The 17682-nt window shown below is 45.7% G+C and overlaps 1 long non-coding RNA gene across 1 annotated transcript in view; it reads right to left on the bottom strand.

Annotated features, from left to right (window-relative positions):
• The window catches only part of LOC139106955 (uncharacterized), a 31865-nt gene extending 14762 nt beyond the window's left edge, over positions 1-17103 (bottom strand). Inside the window, exon 1 of the long non-coding RNA XR_011546441.1 lies at positions 17015-17103. This is a non-coding gene — a long non-coding RNA (uncharacterized lncRNA). The remainder of the gene's footprint in view (positions 1-17014) is intronic.
• Positions 17104-17682: the final 579 nt, after the last annotated feature.

Raw genomic sequence — 17682 nt, 5'->3', positions numbered from 1 at the left:
CGCCGAAGATGAAAATCGGGCAGCGATATTACTTTTTTTTTTTTTTTTTTTTTTTTTTATATAAAAGTTTCTAACTAATTAATATGTCTTTCGAGTGTGCGTTATCGGTGATTTTATTTTAGATTAGACATTCTCGCGCCGCTAGTATCTCGTTGGGAAAGAGAGCACCGCGAATCGGAAGAGCGCGAATGAATACCGCGGGTATAAATTGTTGCTGGTCGATTGATTACTTATGCATTGCGTTTGTGTCACTCTTTTTGCGTGTCTCTGATTGCGAGGTGCAAAAAAATCTTTCCCGTATGTGCCAGATTCGATATCAGTATAAATCGGTGGTTGTCAATTTCGCAGATAATATACCTCGTTCATAATTTATAGATTATCCCTCGTTTTGGACTATTAAGTATGTTCATAAATCATAAGAGATTCCTGACAAATCAAATAAAAATTTATATAACATAAAAATTTAACTAAAAATAAAAATAAGCTGTTCGCCATTTAACTTATTAATTTAAATATAATTTTGAGACTTGGATTAATTTTTTTCACGTATATATCGTGTGAAAATAAAAAAAAAAGATTGCGGAAAAAAATACGACAAAAAATTGAGAGAGAGAAAAAAATTGTGCAAACAACTTTTACAAAATGTACGCTGAGTGGTATGTTATTAGTGATACCATTACTACTACCAGTACCACTTCTGTCACGCTCTCTGTTAATCAATTATCTTTCCCGGACAATGATTAATAATCCCAGTTCTTCCTTCTTCCCGATGAACTCGATGAACATGTCTTAACCTCTCGCTCAAGTCTCCGGCAGCAGTAGGTCGAAGCGCCTAGACTCGGGCCGAAAAGCCACGTCCTTGAAGCTGCATCGGCGAGCTGGTTCCCCCGCGTCGTCGCGTCCGTGGGGCCCCGATGGAGTATACCGGACCCGTGTTAGTGACACGTGCAGCGCGCGGAGAACCGCCGGTTGGAGAACCTTTGTGCGCGTCGACGGCAGAGTGGAGGGCGTCGCGCGAAGAAGGGAGGGTGGCGAACGCGGGCTCCGAGAGGAAAGGGGTCCCCAAGTACCGCTATACCTGGAGTCGCCCGAGGCGGAATACATACCTACCTACCTACCTAGTACGTGGTCTTTTCTCGCTCTCTCGCTTCTACCTACTCTCCCTCTTTCTCCTGCCCTCACATCCGATTGCCCCCCCCCTCTCCCCCGCTTCCCGCCCCCGGGCTCCATCAAGCCCCCCTCGTTGCCGGGGCCTGCGTGAGCCGTACTGCTGGAAATCCACGCCATGATGCACGCCATAGAACAGCAACGGGGACCGATCAGTGGTTTGTTTCACCTCGTCGACGACGCGCGTCGCGACGTCGCCGTCGTCCTCTTTCTCTCTTTTTTTTTTCCTCCTCTATCCCTCTCTCTCTCTCTCCTTCGTACCCTGTCGTGCGCGCGTACGCGCGAACAATTTCGCCGAAAGAGTTTACTCGTCAACTCTTGGTCCACGAGGGACCCATCGAAGATCCTCAAAGATTTCGATACTCTGAGCTTGCGCGGTTCAGATTCGGAGTTCGGACTCTTCGAGACCGATCGATTCTCAGAGAGTCAGATCGTTCTCTTTCGATTTCTCGAGTGACGCATCGAATTGGAAAATGTTCTATATTGCAACGTGTTTTTAGTGCTCTCAGTGAAGGTACTCTTAGACTTTTATAATTACATAATCGTCATAACGTTGGGACAATTTTACATTGACGGGTCAAAGAAACGAAGCGTTCTCCGTTTTTCAAGGCACTTCCATATGTACGACTGCTAAAGTCACTAACCATTTTTAAAAAGTTCGAAACGCCATCGTGGCTTGGGACTGAGACATCGAGGAAGAAAAGGAAGCAAAGGGCAGCTTTGTAAATTTCTCGGCAGTTTATACTTAAACGAGTCGTGAATTTTTTTTTTCTTTTTTTTACTAAAGTCAAATCGTTATCATCGGTCATCGTCGTCGGGGGCAACGTCGCGACGGTTTAAACCTGGTGAACTAAGGATCGTCCAGCACGATCGCGAGGTGGAAGAGGACGCCGCGAAGTCCTCCTTCTCCTCGAGTGCTCACCTACCCTACCACTTCCTCCTTCTCCTCCGCATCCTCCTCTTTCTCCTCTTCCTCCTCGTCCTGCGCCGCCACCTTCGTCGCGCTTACAGTCGTTCGGTCGCCGGCGAGCAACACGGTTTACCGCCGCACACGACGGCGTCCACGAAACAGCTGGTACCACTGACCGCTGGTCACGTCCGGTGATCGCAAATTTTCCGAGAACTTCCCCGGAGAGGTTCTACCGCCAGCGCGTCGAGACAAAAACGCGGTGCTAAAGCTCGCCCCTTGCAAAACTTTCGCGGAACGCACTCGCCGACGCGTATACACGAGTGAGAGTGATCGATCCGCGCCTGCTTCGGATGTTCGGCCTCACAGAGATACGTACTCGGACTATCAGGGATTCGGCCCCGACACATCACGTCACGCGCGAGTGCTGGAGAGAACAGCGCCAATAGTGTTGAAGAGAGTCGGAAATAAATCCGGTTTCATCCCGCGGAAAGAGCCGAGACCTGTTGCGCCTTGAAGACTCGAGAAGCAAATCTACTACGATTTAAATATACCCTAAGAGACACGTTTTGAGAAACGGAAGCTGAGAACCGCTCCAAAGTGTTTAGAATCTGCACCCTAAGAATTAAAAGATTTAAAATCCGTTTTAATCTAAGCGCCTAAGAATTGCATCTTTAAAGAGAAAATACTCGCTGCGTCTTGGAAAACACAAGGAAAGTCTCGCCGTACGGGATCAAAAACGAAATCGAAGAACCTGAAGACGCTCGGCTGCGTTCTACAATTTTGAACCATACTTCTCGCATTACAAATCAAGACATATGGCGTCTTAAAAACCCGAGCTATCGGAGCGTCTATCACTTTCCAAGGGAGTTGGAGTCGACAGAGTCGCATGGCCACTGCGTCGACGCACCTGCGTGGATACCTGTGCGAAGAGCGTCGAACCGCGACGACGCCTAGCGTTGTCCAGGATGCGCTCGTGTACTACACGAGCTCCGATCAGTGAACGACCCTTTCCGGAACACCTGCGCGCCCGACGAGCCGCGTTATAGACCGCCCGAGGAACTTCCGGAGCGCGAATTTCGATCCCGACGAACCGCCCCGGCTTGGACTTGGAGAAGCTAACCTGGCAGAGATCTCCTCGTCTCTTCTATTCCCAGAGGTTAGTCACTCGCTTCGTTCCGGTATCGTACACACGCGTGTGGGCAGCAGAGTGTGGGTACGCGCTCTCGGTGCAACGATTGCCCGTGTGTGTGTGCACGCGCGTACGTTGTGTGCGAGTACGAGTGTGCGCGAGCCTCGTGCAGGTATATATTTATCCGCGTTGCGAAAGTGCAACGAGCTGCATTATGCGCGGCCAGCGAGGTGTGAACTTTTTCGGTGATCGAACGTCGATTTACACCGCAACCGATCCGAGAACAAAAAAAATCTCGGATGGAACTCCGTTTTCGAAATCGAGATAGGAGATCGCTATTTTACACAGATACACGAAACGTTTTGTTTCCAATCGTAAAAAAAAAAAGAAAGAAAGAAAAAAATATATACTTTTGCCGCACGCTTTTTGAGAACGAATAATAAAAATAAAATTTATTCGCTTTGGAGGGATGAACTCCCGCTGGCGAACGCTGCATTGTGCACTTTTCTCGCTTACGCACACACGTTCCCCGCGTTTTCTCGCAAGATCGCGGGATTGCGGAATAGCATTCCTTGCGAGATGATTGATTCGATCATTAGGGATAACTGTTATTGCTATGGTAAATTGTGGCTACGAAAGCCGGGAGTAGAACGGAATCCCGGGACAGATAGAGACGAGCCGCGGCGGTTGACGCGTAATCACGGATGCTGGTGCCGTGTAACGTCGCTTTGTCGATCGCGGCCGCGCCGCGCGTTCCGGATGCGTGTAATCCCCGTGGAGTTACACGCGGCTTAACGGCGACGATGACGACGAGGTGTCGCCGGCTCCTTCGCGCGCGCTGGAAATCTTCGCGATGACGCAGCCTCCGCGCGCTCCGCGCGGCTCGCGCCGAGGAAGATTCATCAATCGCGCCGGGGATTATCGCCCACGATGTCCGTTTCGAAAGGAAATTACGGCTCGAACTAGGCTCAAAAATACGACCGGCGATTTTTATTTCGCCGCGAGGGAGAGTCAGAAAACGTGACGACACACCGCCAATAACCCTGAGAGAAAAAAATGCAGTCACTTTTGGACCTCGCGTAATCTCGCGATCTTTGTACGCGCGCGCTTATTTTCAATGGAAAATTACGATACGATGCAAATGACTTCGCCGCGAGTTGCGCAGGAGAAAGTGCGCGATCGCGATTATCGTCAAAATTGCATTTTTTTCGCGCGCGCATCTCGCTGAGCAAACACGGAAATTATTCCCGGCGCGATAACACTCGGGCATAACTGAAGCAGAAATTCATAAGCGCGCCTGTGTGGAAATGCAGCGCCGCAAAAAAAAAACCGTGGGCTGAGCGTTACGTATAAAAAAAATAATTAATTGCTAAATAATTAATTTGCTGGAACGTAATATTAGTCGAGCTACGTAATGCGTTTTAATAATTGAAATTAAATTGCTAAATATTTAGAAATAAATGCCGATAAACTTAATAAAAAAAAGAAAATGCAGTTCGAATTAATGCACTTAATTTGTTGAATTAATCAAGAAGAAAATCCGATATTTGAGCTGATTTTTTTTTTTCTCACTTTTTCGGTGTGTCGCTTCGCTTTCGTTTCGCGTTTCGAGAAATCGGGTGCTCTCGCTTAAAATCGACCACGACGTATCCGTTTTGCGCGATGAATCGCCGCTGCGGTGGCGTTGCGGCCTGCGAAACGAATAATTGGTGAAAAATTCCAGCTGCTCACGATACCGCGACCACGCGGCGGTATTAATTAACTATAAAATCGCGGTAATGGCGAACGTGTCGCGCGTGTTGTATACCGTTCCGCGTGTCACCGACTAAAAACTCACCTACAATCACGAGCGCAGATTCCGCGTGGATCCAAGTACTTAAAAAAGGTGCAAGAAAGCGACGATCAACGATCGTAATCATATTTTCCTATTCGGATAAATTGCTCGACGATGGAAGCGATAAAAATTGACGAAAAATAAAAAATAAAAATTTCTTTTGAATAATAAACGAATTAAATATTAACCGGGCAGTTTAAGATTTATTTCAATAATTTTCAGTAGTCGAGCTTCTTCGACTTCGTATATGCGTTTATTTTTTTATTTTATATTCTCCTAAATGTGAACAATAACTCATTTCGTAAGAGCCCGGAATAAATTTCTAAAAAAAGACCGGCTAATGAGCCGGTCGGAGTCGCCGGATTCGATTCTAAAAGCAATTTTTATGCTGGTTTAGAGATCCTCACGGCGGGAGGAGGAGGAGGGGAAAAGACGAGGGAATTCGCCTCTCGTCGTTTGTCGCTCATGGAATTTGGATGAATCTGTTATTCTCGTGCGGGGAAACCGTGCGAGGAATTTTGATCGTTTCTACTCCGGCCTGGCGCACCGGGACGAGGAGTGTCCAGAAACGATTCTTGTTTCTCGAGAAAACGCGAGACAAAGACGCGATTCTTCCCCCCCTTCCTTCTCTCCCTCGTTCTTTATCTACGGATATAAACACGCTGGACACGGAGTCGCCAACTAAAAGTGCATCTAAAAACGTCGTTTAATCGCTATTTCTGGCGCCGCCGGCGAAACCCGTGGGCTTACACTCCTCGCTATTTTGATCCTAATTTAGAACCCCATAAACGGGCCTGTTATAAATAGTAAATCAATCGAACTGGAAGCTACGTTACACCGCGAATTAAATTCATTTATTAAAAACAAAATTAAATTTAAATTGAAACAAAATTTTTTTTTAATATAAAAAAATTAATTTTAATGTGTTCGAAAACTTCGAAATTAAAACCTAAACGCTACGGTTCGATTAATTCTTTTCGATCAAAAAATTGATGGTTAACCAAAAGCAGTTTTGAGTTCCAAGCAGTTACGTGATTAAAAAAAAAAATATATATATAAAATTGAATTTACGGAATACAGCGGGAAGCGCAAGATAGAAAACGGCAGGAAACGCAATGCGAACGAGCCAAAACAAAGGCAAGATCGAGGAGGTAGACGCGGAGATACGCATCTGCGAGCGTGGGATCGCGTGTACGCCGTCGTTGAAGTCTCCTCCTTCGGCTACGTCGAAATCGTCGCTTTGCGTTAGCGGGGGATATCTGGGACGCGCGCTGCGTCGCGTCGCGACGCATAATGACACCGACGATGCTTTTGTAATCCACGTGACTATCGCGCACGACGTGGGCTATACAAAGTGTTCGCCCGTTCGAGAGAGAGCCACCTTTATAATGGCTGTTTTAAAACACGCGTCTTTTAAATACGCCGCGTCACATATTGTTTTTGTGCTACGAGAAAGGCACCGGGACTTCGAAAAATTAAACGGAGCACGGAAAAAGAAAAGTGATCAAGTATTTCAATTTTGAAAGATTTTTTTTTTTCTCGAACCTATTCGCTAAGATGAAGCTGTGAACGAAGACTGTTCGAACATTGCGATTTTGAAGACCTTAATGAACTTTGGAATATTTAAGAGCAGCATGTAAGCAAAGGTCATTATATAATGTTTAACGTGGGATTTGTATGGACCGTTTCTTTTTCACTTACATTGTCAATTATCGAATACTTTGCACGTTTCATTGAGCGGAATGAGAAAGCAAGGCGGATTATTAATAGTCCTTTTTATCGACAATGCCCGGAGGAAGACAGTGGAAGGACACGTGAGGTCATCGCTGTAAAATACGCCGTACAAACCCGTTGAATTTCTCTCCTTGACGATCTTAGTCCTCGATGATTGACCACGCGGGGCAAAAAAAAAAAAAGAAAAGAAAAAAAAAATCTGTAATGCTCATAGAATTATGGCGGACTAAATCAATCGATCAAGCCACGTTCGCGGCGCGAAGTATTTTCGTGCGTTAACCGATTTCAAGTTTGGTTTCAAAGTTATCGATCATATCGTCGATCTTCAGATAGCAATGTAACGTCTCGGCGGCGAGAGAGACCGGTCCATCGATCTTCGAAGATCGTAATTCAATTATTTCTTATTCTTCATTGTGGGAGACACAATTCGGCATCGACACGAAGACGAAGAGATTCCGAATAGAAAGGAATAACTTTAAAAAGAGGAGTCTTTGTGTTCTCATATTTTTGTTACGAAAACATTTTGTGAGAACCGAGTTTGCGGATCGAGAAATTAGTAATGATTTTTTTTTTTTATCGATGTTAACGTTTATACAAATTTTAATAACGCCCGGTAGCCAAGGAATTACTTTCGATTGTTCCGTCCTGAAGAAGCTGGGGATTTTCGATAGGTTCTGAATGCCCGCTCGGAATAACGCTCGGCCTCTAAACTTTAGAACGAAATTGTCACTGGATGACTTTCATCAGTTTCTAGACGCTCTTAAAATACATTATAGGCAGCAATGAGTCACCGCTTTCTATCGGAATGTTAATGGCAAATGCACATGTGTGCTCCGAGCGGGAGGAAAAAATCGATTTCTCACTCTCGTTTCTTTATGCCGCTACTTGCTTATTGATATTACGAGAGGAACGTCCCCGCGAGACAGATTAAGCACGAGATTAATGAAAGAGGCAGAAGAGAGAGAAGTAGAAAAGGAGATGGCGACTTCGCAAAAACCTTAAACCTCGTAATTACGCTTATTTACTTGGTTGCGAAACGCGCAGACGAATTTAAAATCGCAGCGCACACACGCGTAAATAAAATTCCGCGATGACGAAGTCGCTCTCTTAAACAGAGACAAAAACTGCTTTCTTCGTCTGCTAATAAATTATCGACTCATTTAAGTACTAATTAGACAAATAACGCCCGCTGAGTGAACAGCCCTCTCCTCGGAATTGTTCGATAAACGACAGAAATTCAACAAATTTAATTTTTTTTATCTGCATATCGAACTAAATCTCATAATTCTGCCAAGTACATTAAATAATTCCAAGCACGTTTTAAATTCAACTTTACGGTCTCGGTTAAAAAAAAAAAAAAAGAAACATTTTTTCCCAGCCGATTAAATTCTTAGTTTACTAAATCCTTCTGAAACTTAACTTTTTCCAGGCCGGGGATTTTTCAGAAATTTTAACTCGACCGTTAAATTGTGGGTTGCACGGCAATCAAACGCATACTTTTCAGATCTATTAGACATAGATTCTACTTGGCTCTGAATTATGCACCGCGTTGCGGTAATCTACACGTTGCACTTAGCCGCGGGTTTCGCGAGGTCTAATATTTTCCCCGCGCGCGCACTCAGCCTGCACGAGTGCAGGACAGGTTCCGACGACGGCGGCAGGATACTCTGACATTTGCCAGGTTGATAGTCGAGTGGTTCACCTATAGCGAGGTGCACCTATCCGTTGCGCTATACACGGTGTCCCAGAATCGCTGAATGTCCCCGTCGCACGTTTTATCACGGTTATTTTCTAAATCCTTCGCGCGCGCTTAACAGAAAATTATCGCCGCTGCCTGACGGCCTAATGTCTAATTTTTTAGCATCCCTAACATTAAATTGAGATCTCGTGAAAACAAATTTAAAACTGACCGCGAGAAGTCTGGCCTGAAAATAAATCTCGAATTAACCACACAAACGTGACGTAAGAGATAAAAAATTCCACGTTAATTTATGCCGGCCAGAAAATAAGCGAAAACAAAAATATAATCGTGTCATATTTATGACTAAGTAACACAGTTATTCATGAGTTTCGGAAAAAAAAAAGAAATTAAAATTAAAATAAAAAATAAAAAATTATAATAATAATAATTGAGCAATTTGCGAATTTATAGTCGGCTCGATTAGCTCGCGTCGAAGAGGGACCGATTCCGCGATCGAAAAATTAATCTGCAGCGCGAGAGATCTACGGTGGCTCCCGGGTACATCTCACTTATCACTCGGTTGAGAGATCAACGAGTCTGCGTGTTTCGTCAGAATTTCGAGTCGGAGGCAGCGGAGAAGCAGGCTAAGGCCTCGGGTCTGGCAGTGGTACGATAATTACCGGCTGGAAAACGCGAGATGATGCATAACGCGGAGAGTCGCAGGCAGTTAGCCGTGCGATTGCAGAAGCGAGCTTAGAGCCCGGCGTCGTAGCCGAGGGCAGGTTTGCAACCGCTGCCAGAGAGAAATTTCTACAGAGTTGCTGCGCCGTAGCGGTCGTTTCGACATAGGTGCAGGATCGAGGGGATCTCGCGCGCTGGCAGGTGCGAATAAAAGGCCGTTTTGATACGCGTACGAACCGGCGCTCTTCGGCTCTCGAACAATTTACGAGACGAAATATTTCTGCGTGCTGCATTACGGAAAAAAAAAGAAAAAAAAACGAAAAAAAAAAAGTTAGCGGCTTTTGTTCGCCACGTGTGGCGGACACCACGAAATCCTGACGAGTAAATCGATAAAATACACCACGGCGAGAAAAAAGAAAAAAAAAAAAAAAAAAATTATAGTTGGATGAAAGAATTCCGTTTAGCTGTGCGTGAAACATCGGTGTACATATTGGTGAAAATAAGCGGCGAACGATGCTTGATTAAATGTTTTCGTATGTAGATATTAAAGATTATTTTATCGCAAACGTGTTATGAGATTTATGGAACTTCGAGGTCTCCTTTTCCTGTCTTTATAAATCTCCTAGCTTTATGAGGAAATGACTTTATGCCGGTGAACAGACTCCACCGTGCCATGAAAAGGCTCCTCGTGCACGTGTAATTAAGGGTGTAATTAGAACACCGGATAAGAGCGGTTTAGATCGCTACAAAGGCGGACCACTGCGGAGGTAGAGGAAAATCCTCGTCGAGTATACTGACCTAGTATTCTTGAAAAACTAGTCGCTTAGAGTTTCAAGGAACGTCAAAACTTCGGAGATTTAAGCAATATAGAAAGTTTCAAAGTTAAAAAAAAAAGAAAAAAAAATGTAAGTACTTGTCACAAACGTGTATTCTACAGATCGGTAAATATACTTGATTGACTGACATTCCTGAGTAAATCAACGTAACATTCAAGAGGTGTTGCGCACGAAAAGCCTCATAGAACTAATTTTATTTACTTGATTATATGATTAATAAATTATTTCTTATTAAAAAAAAAAAAGATTTTTATCGTCCGGACTATTAACAAGATATTTTAATTAAAATTAAACTTGTCCGAGAATTTAATCCCCTTTTGTTCCGTATGTCTCGTATAAAATTATTCGCGACGCGACGAACGCGTGGAATAGTTTTCTTCCGCGGCGGCTTGTGCTAATATCGCACCGGCGCGCGGCGCGGCGTCGAAGGCGTGATTATCCGTGCAAAAAGATGCGGAACTGCCGCGGAAAGCCCTCGTCTCGGTTGTCAGAGTTAATGCAAAATCGCGAACGTGCCGCGAATGCGGCACGTAGGTACACAGACACGGACGCCGGTGGATGCAGCTTAATGACGATGTCGCCTCGTGTTCCTACACGGTGTACTTATTAGCGCGAGGCACGCTTAGAACTGTGCACATCTTAATTAGCATCGGCGATTAACGAGGTCGCCCGAATACCGTTTTGATGATGAGCGGCTAAACCGTGCGGCTCGACGCTTCCAAGTGTCCCCGGGCACGATCGCGGCACGTAAACGGTCTGATTTTCTACAAAGTTTCTCCGCGAGAGTTGCAAAGTACTTTATTTAATTTATTATTTAATAGGTACTTTAAATTTTTGGTAATTTTAATTACAACTTAAATAATTCTATTACGCAACGAGTTTGGAAAGTTAAAAAAACAAACTTCTAACAACCGTTGGACTTTTTGTTAGATTAGATCACTTTTCTATCGACAGATTTGGAGTCTCAAAACTGCTTTGGGAATTTTTAGGCGCGATGGGGTAGAAATAAAATAAATTACCCGGGTTATTTGGCCGCGTTGTACAACCGTGGTTATAGATTATTCTATTTAAACGCGCCGGTAATAGCGGTAGGAACCGCGGGATCACGAATCTCATACCGCGTCGTGGCCTTTGAACTCGCGTTTCGACAGCGGACAAAAAGCAGCTAATGCATAACCAATGGAGCGGAATCGAGACACAGCGAAGTCGATTAACGCGACTGTCGTGACACCGCTCGCCGCAGATGTCGATAGCTCGGCGACGTGGTTTTCACCGTGCCGATCGGACACGCTTATCATTGTTGATAAACTTGTCCGTCAGTAGCAAATTGAAAAAAAAAAAAAAAAAAAAAAAAAACTCGTTTTATCGAGAGCGATTCTTTCGTACGATTAAACGATTTTTTGCCGAGAAGAGAAAATTCACGCGACGACGTAAAAAGAACTGTACAAATTATAACGCATATTTTATCCGAGGAACTTTTTTTTTTCTTATCTTTTTTTATCGCTGAACGTTACAAATGTATTTCCGCCGCCGATACGCTTTTCAGATCAAAGAGATGGAGGCTTCAATCACGGGAAGATTGCCCTGCCGCAAGAAACTCGAGTGTCCACGTCGTCTCGTTGTTAGTACGGGTAATGGAGAGATTCTCCTGCAATTTGGACGCGAATGCTAGAGTCTGTTTTGACTTTCTCCGAGCGTCAGTCAAGTTTCGTTTCGGCGTATCTCGCCCGAGGTGGCCGGGGCGGCCAAATCGGTTGCGCAAATCGGCATGCTTTCTGGACGAACTTCCGCTCGTCAAAGAAAACGGACTCGGGGGGCCCGGCTGACCCAGTTTGCGGGACCGAGCGGCGCGCAAGGACGCCGCGAAACCGACGGCCGATGTGTTCGTACCGCCGCAACGAACCCGGGAGGGTGGAGCACTTTCGAAATGAACGACGGTAATTATCGGTTATAAAGCGATGCCGGCCGGACGCTCGCGTCGTTAAGATCGACGCCCGACGCTGAGAAAAAAAAGGAGCGCGAATTCTCTTTACCTCGGCGCTTAATTAGACGAGTCGTCGTTACGCGCATTCAGCAGCCTTAAATCTAACGATCGTCGGAATATTGACTTAACGGAGTCGAAATGAAGCCATCGACGTCACGTACTTCGCATGTCGATCTCGAGAGTTTGATAGAGTCATTTTTACGCGGTAAAAAAAATAATGAGACGGCGTTGACGTTGGTACTCTAGTTAAGATAATATTGTCACTATTATATATTATGATAATTACGATTGTACGATTATAATTTTAATTGCCGGCGCGTTTTAATTCGTAATTTATCATCGGGGTGACGAATAAGTATGATCAAAAGAGAATAGTAATCGGGAAATCAACATTCAAGAGCTTAAACGCTTAAATTCAAAGAAGAGAAAGCGTCGAGTACGCGTCTCGAGATCTAACAATCTATTGAGCACCAAATTGCTGAATTTCGCGCATCAGGTGCGACGAACGGCATGATTGAGGAACGAGGAGGCAATAAACAAGCCGGCAAGTACAGAAACGTACCGCGAGAAAGAGGAAACGTGTTTTCCGGAGAGATCTAAAGAAAATCTCACGTCGGTCTCGAGTTTATTAGGCCGCGAATTAGCGAATCTCGTGCGCATGAATTATCAAATTGTGTAATTAAAAAGTAACAAATTATAAAAAAAAAAAAGGGGGAATACGAGAGTGAAAAAGGGGTCGAAAAATAGTGGAACGCTTAGGAAAAGTCGGAGGGAAGTCGGAAAACAGCCGGTAGCCGATTAAAAGCGAGTGCGTTCGAGCGGCACGTGACAAGTCCGACGATGATTAGTGACGCTGGAGTCTCGCGGTAGCGCATTTGGATCGCCTCTAACGATCGGTCACTGGAAATAGGTTGAAGGCGTACCTGGGGGCTATCCGACGGCATCGAGGTCGCGTTCCGAAGCGTTAAAGTCTCCGCACGAGCCGGCGACTACGTCTCACAGATAGACATACGTTTCGTGTTCCTCGGGGCGCAAAATTCTCAAGACGCGAGCGCGCGCACGCAATTTCTCTGTCACTCAACCTAAATGATTCAGGACTGGATCGGCGGATCGCTTTAATTTCATTGTGTTGTAAGGCGCACAGAAAGAGAGAAAGAGAGAGAGATTAGCGAAAGATACCGAACGCTTCGTGGCGAAATACCTGTCCAGTTTCGTCAGCTGCGTCGACGGCGATCGATCGGTAGGCGGAATTTATGGTGGGAAACAATCACAAAGAAAAAAACGTATAGAAAAAAAAAAAAACTATATCACTTTTCAAGTTTAAAAAAATTAAACTTAATTTAAATAATATCTATCGCGTTCCAAAAAAAATATAATAAAACAAATAATATTTTCCTAAGAATTTCACGCAAAAAAAAAAAAAAAAAAAATTATAAAATTTGTTTAACCTAATTGAACAATCAAAGTAGCTCTTCAGTAAACGATAACTTCTATTAGGATCGAACAAACGAAAGTAATATTTCTCGCCGGACGAGACTCTCATAGAGCAACCCTGAAAACTATTAAACGGCGATAAAATTCGATTTCGCGATAGCTCTGGTCGAGGAAAGTAGTAGGCGGGAGCTCCTCCGGCAGGCGGATGGCTGCCAAGCCCTCTGCGACGCCGGGAGAGCACGTTGTCTCGTTGGGGCAACAACGCGCGCGATCCGGGCACGGCATGACTCTCTAGCTGCTATGGGAGCGCGGTCCCCCTCGCCGCACACGGGGGACGGCAGCTCGAGGCGATGTAGGCGTACGGATACCTCCATCCAGCCTCTCTCACGAGTCGGCCGGCTGGTAAACGCCGACCAACACAGGCAACCTGGTTGCGCAACGCGGCCCGAGACAACGACGACGGCGAGAAGCGACGCGCTTCGTGTCGGTGTGCAGCCTCGTATCTGCACCGTTCCTCGTTCGTTAAATAGGCTAAAAGCTCAACCGCCTGGTATGTACCTGACACGTAAGATAGCTGCTCTCTTTCTCTCTCCCCCGACTCCCACGTCGCTCGCTCCGAGAGCACGATTACGCTTTAATTGAAATCTATCCGCTCCGCGGGGCCCCTCTCGCTCCCTCCGACTCGATGCACGGGAGACGTTTCGCAACGAGCGTGAAAAAGATTTCGTCCCGGAGGCCTTTGCCGGGTTCGAACGTCGGATCTTTGCTAGTTTTATTCCGCGCGAGAGTAGGAATTCAAAAATAACAGTCGACAAATAAATCCGATAAATGCAACGAAAACATTTTTTTAAAGGAGATTAAGTTAAAACAGCGACAGATAAAAAAAAACAAATTAAGATTGCAGCGGAGAAGATTCAGCCGAAGGAACAGTAAAATTGAACCAGCCGCGTTTACGATTTTTGCAAGTTAACAATAGTCGAACGGAGTCGGCCTCTCTTTTAATTTCGGCGGAGTTCGAGATCAAAGGCGGCGTAGCATCGCGTCGCGTTGCAACTCCGTCGCTGGCGGAGGGAGGGGCGAAGGAGGAGGAAACAAGACGACGCGCCCGCGAAAGAGAAAGAGGAGAGCGAGAGATGCCATTACAACGGCTGTGGAATTCCGTGTTCCTGTCGCCCGTGACGCTCACGACGAAGAAATCGAGATGAGGGCCCGGTAGGGATTGGAAATGAAATTCGGCACCTCGGATGCCGGATGCTATCTACACACGGATGCGGAGGAAACTGGGTCGGCTAACGGTGAAATTCGTGCCCTGGCACGAAAATCCACTTTGCGTCGCGGCCCTAGGTGTAAGGAACTTCCGATTAATCGCGGGAATCGCCGGGCGCGGGGTCGATAAGGAAACAGCTGGCCCGCCTTATCAGATATCACGCTCGTAGAACACGGGCCGGGAACTCGGAATCTGATTTTGCGCGGGCGCAGGTGCCACGAAAGAAGCGCGTTCAGATTCTCTCGTTGTCTCGTTGGATTTCTCAACGCTCATTTCCTAACACTTGTGATCGATAACGCCCGTCGAAGCGGGAAGATAATAAGCATTGCCAACCCGGCAACTATTGATTTCATTATTATTAATTGCGCGATAAAATAATCGCCGAGTAATTATTAATAACTCACGCGCGCGATCGCTAATTATTCAGGTGTAAAAAAAAAAAAAAAAAAAAGAAGAAGGAAAGAAAGAGCCGGGGTTCTTGCACGCGATGCTAGATAAACGTTGAATATCGCGCGCCACTCGTCACTTGGTTTTCTGCGAACTTTAAAATCGCGCACGCACCTGAATCCAGTTACGGTCTCGCACGACTGAGCAAACTGGAAATTTCCACGGAACCTGGCGTTGCTTTGCACGCTGATATTTTCCCTCGCATCGGCACGTTTTTCTACGGACGACCGGCGTTAAGCAAGAAACCGCGAAGCGACGATAAAAATCTTGAGCGGAGTTAACGCGCGATCTATACGCGATGTCGATGGCGAATGGATTCGCTTCTGTTCGCCGGCTGGTAATAAAGAAATGAGACGAACGAGCGAAAAATTTGCTACGAGATTCGCCTACTGCTTTAAATAAACTGTGAAAAAGCTTAATTTAATTTAAGACCGTATATTAATTTTCTCAAGTTAATTAATTTAACGGTGATCAACTTTAAAAATATATTAATGAAAAGATTAATTCGTTCGGAGTGACATTTAGAATTTACCCATCTGTTTGATACAAATTAAAAATCTAGATCAATATCTCGGTAAACTTTTACATTTTTTTCTGCGTTATGCGAAATAAAAGTTCTCGATGCAAGAAAATTCAATTACGCCAAAAAAATAAATAAAAGATTTAAAGCTGCATTAGAATGAATAATTTCATATAACTTCCGCTGCGCGCCGAACCTTCGCGTTAAAAGCTGCGACGGTGCTTTTTGTTTCGCTTGTTTATCTCGTCAGAATTTCTTTTTCTAAATCATTACACGTCAGTCGCCGAGAATGAGACCCAATTAGAAGCGGCAATGAAAAAGAAAGGAAATCGACAGCGCGGATATGTTTTACTTTGTATATCGCGAGCCGGCAATTTTGCCCGCATAAATTATCGTAAACGCCACTTAGCGAGACACTTAAGCATTTCCTGCCTCTCACGCGACGCGAGACGCTTCCCCCAACGAAAATATAAAAATAATCACCGACGGATAACGCCTCGGGACGGACGCCGTCCTTTGTCGTCGAGCCTAAAAATCCGTCCCGAGATTCTCGTCGATTCGCGGTATTCGGCTCGTGATTTCGATTTCTCACATTGTGCAATGGAAAAGTGCGTATCGAATACCAATTCATATTCTAATTTTAGTGCTTCGATAATAATATGCAGGTAAATAGTGCGTGGCAAGAGACGATAATTCTCCCATCGAGCGTTGTAGCGCCGCGAAGGTGGAGGATGATTTCGTAACGTCGCGCGCGCATTCGCGCGTCGGCCTGAAGCCACGGTTACCAGGCCGCGTAAAATTTTAATCGAAAATCGAGATTGCGGGTCTCCTCGCGGCGTAGGCCGGCCCCAGCTTGGCCTAGAAACGTCCCGGCCGCGATCCCGGGCACCGGAGCGACGGAGGATAGAGCCCGGCGTCGCGCGAGCGTGTTGGAGAAGCGTGTAAATCGTAGCTCGTGCGAGACGCGACGTACTTAATACTTTAATTAGACGTTCGGTCGGGTTTTACTCGTCGGACGAGTTACGGTTTCCCAGTACCGATCGTATCCTCGCGATCCTGTCAAGGGAAATCGGCGATTAACGGCGCGCTCGGCGCAGGATGCGACTATTTTGAGAGGAGTTTCAGTGCGACAGTCGAACGAACGGATTGCTCTCGTTTGGAACGAAACGCGGAACGATTAAAATAAAATCTAGGTATTATTTCGCAGAATTGTCTCGGTATTTTTTAATTTCCTATTTTTTTTTTTTTACTTTATTTTATTTTTGCTAGGAGACATGCGCTACGCCCGCATAGTTTTTCAAGAGATCTCAATTTACACGCGTTATTATATTTAGGGACACTTGTTAGTTATAATAATTGAGTGAATAACGGCGTGTGCCGGTTTACTTACATTTTGTAGCTTTCGGTTAGGTTAGGGTGGGTCTGTCCGTCCTTCCGTCCTTCCTTCCTTCCTCCTTTCCGTGGCAGCATCCTGGACCATCCTGCCGTCTTGTAGCACTGGAAATCACTCGGCACTATATAACATTGTTCTGTCTTTTTTTTATAGTCAAAATCACTATCACCCGAGAGACGAACGACCGAAAGAACGACGGATTATCGCGGCGATTGTTTATGATTTTTCCGAGACGGGCCGCGACACGAATTGTTCCCCGCGCACTTAATGTTTCTCAAGTCTTTAAAAAATCCCTTGCTCGAAACGGGACGAGCCGCGGCCGCGACGAAGAAGACGGGCGAGGTGCAGATCTGATCCTCTGACGATGGCGGCCGTTGGGACCCGCTGAATGCCGCTGAGGAAGATGGCGAGTGCAGCGGTTGGCAACGCCGAACCCGCGGCGTAATTCACGTCGGACGCTCCGCGCCCTCGGCCTGCTACGTAACCTCGCCGTTCCGAAACACTTTTTCGACGCACGAAATAAACAACAAAACGATGACTGGAATAGCACACGAGTACAAAAAATGATTGTCCGTACTCGACTCGACGATGTCGACGCTTACTCGTGTGCGGAAACGTCCTACCCGCGGTCGTAGATACGCGTAATTGCGGAGCTATTGACGACA

The sequence above is a fragment of the Cardiocondyla obscurior genome, linkage group LG12, assembly GCF_019399895.1.
Source record: "Cardiocondyla obscurior isolate alpha-2009 linkage group LG12, Cobs3.1, whole genome shotgun sequence".
Classification (NCBI taxonomy): domain Eukaryota; kingdom Metazoa; phylum Arthropoda; class Insecta; order Hymenoptera; family Formicidae; genus Cardiocondyla; species Cardiocondyla obscurior.
Note: the sequence above shows the minus strand (reverse complement) of the source record. Positions and strands in the feature narration are given on the sequence as shown.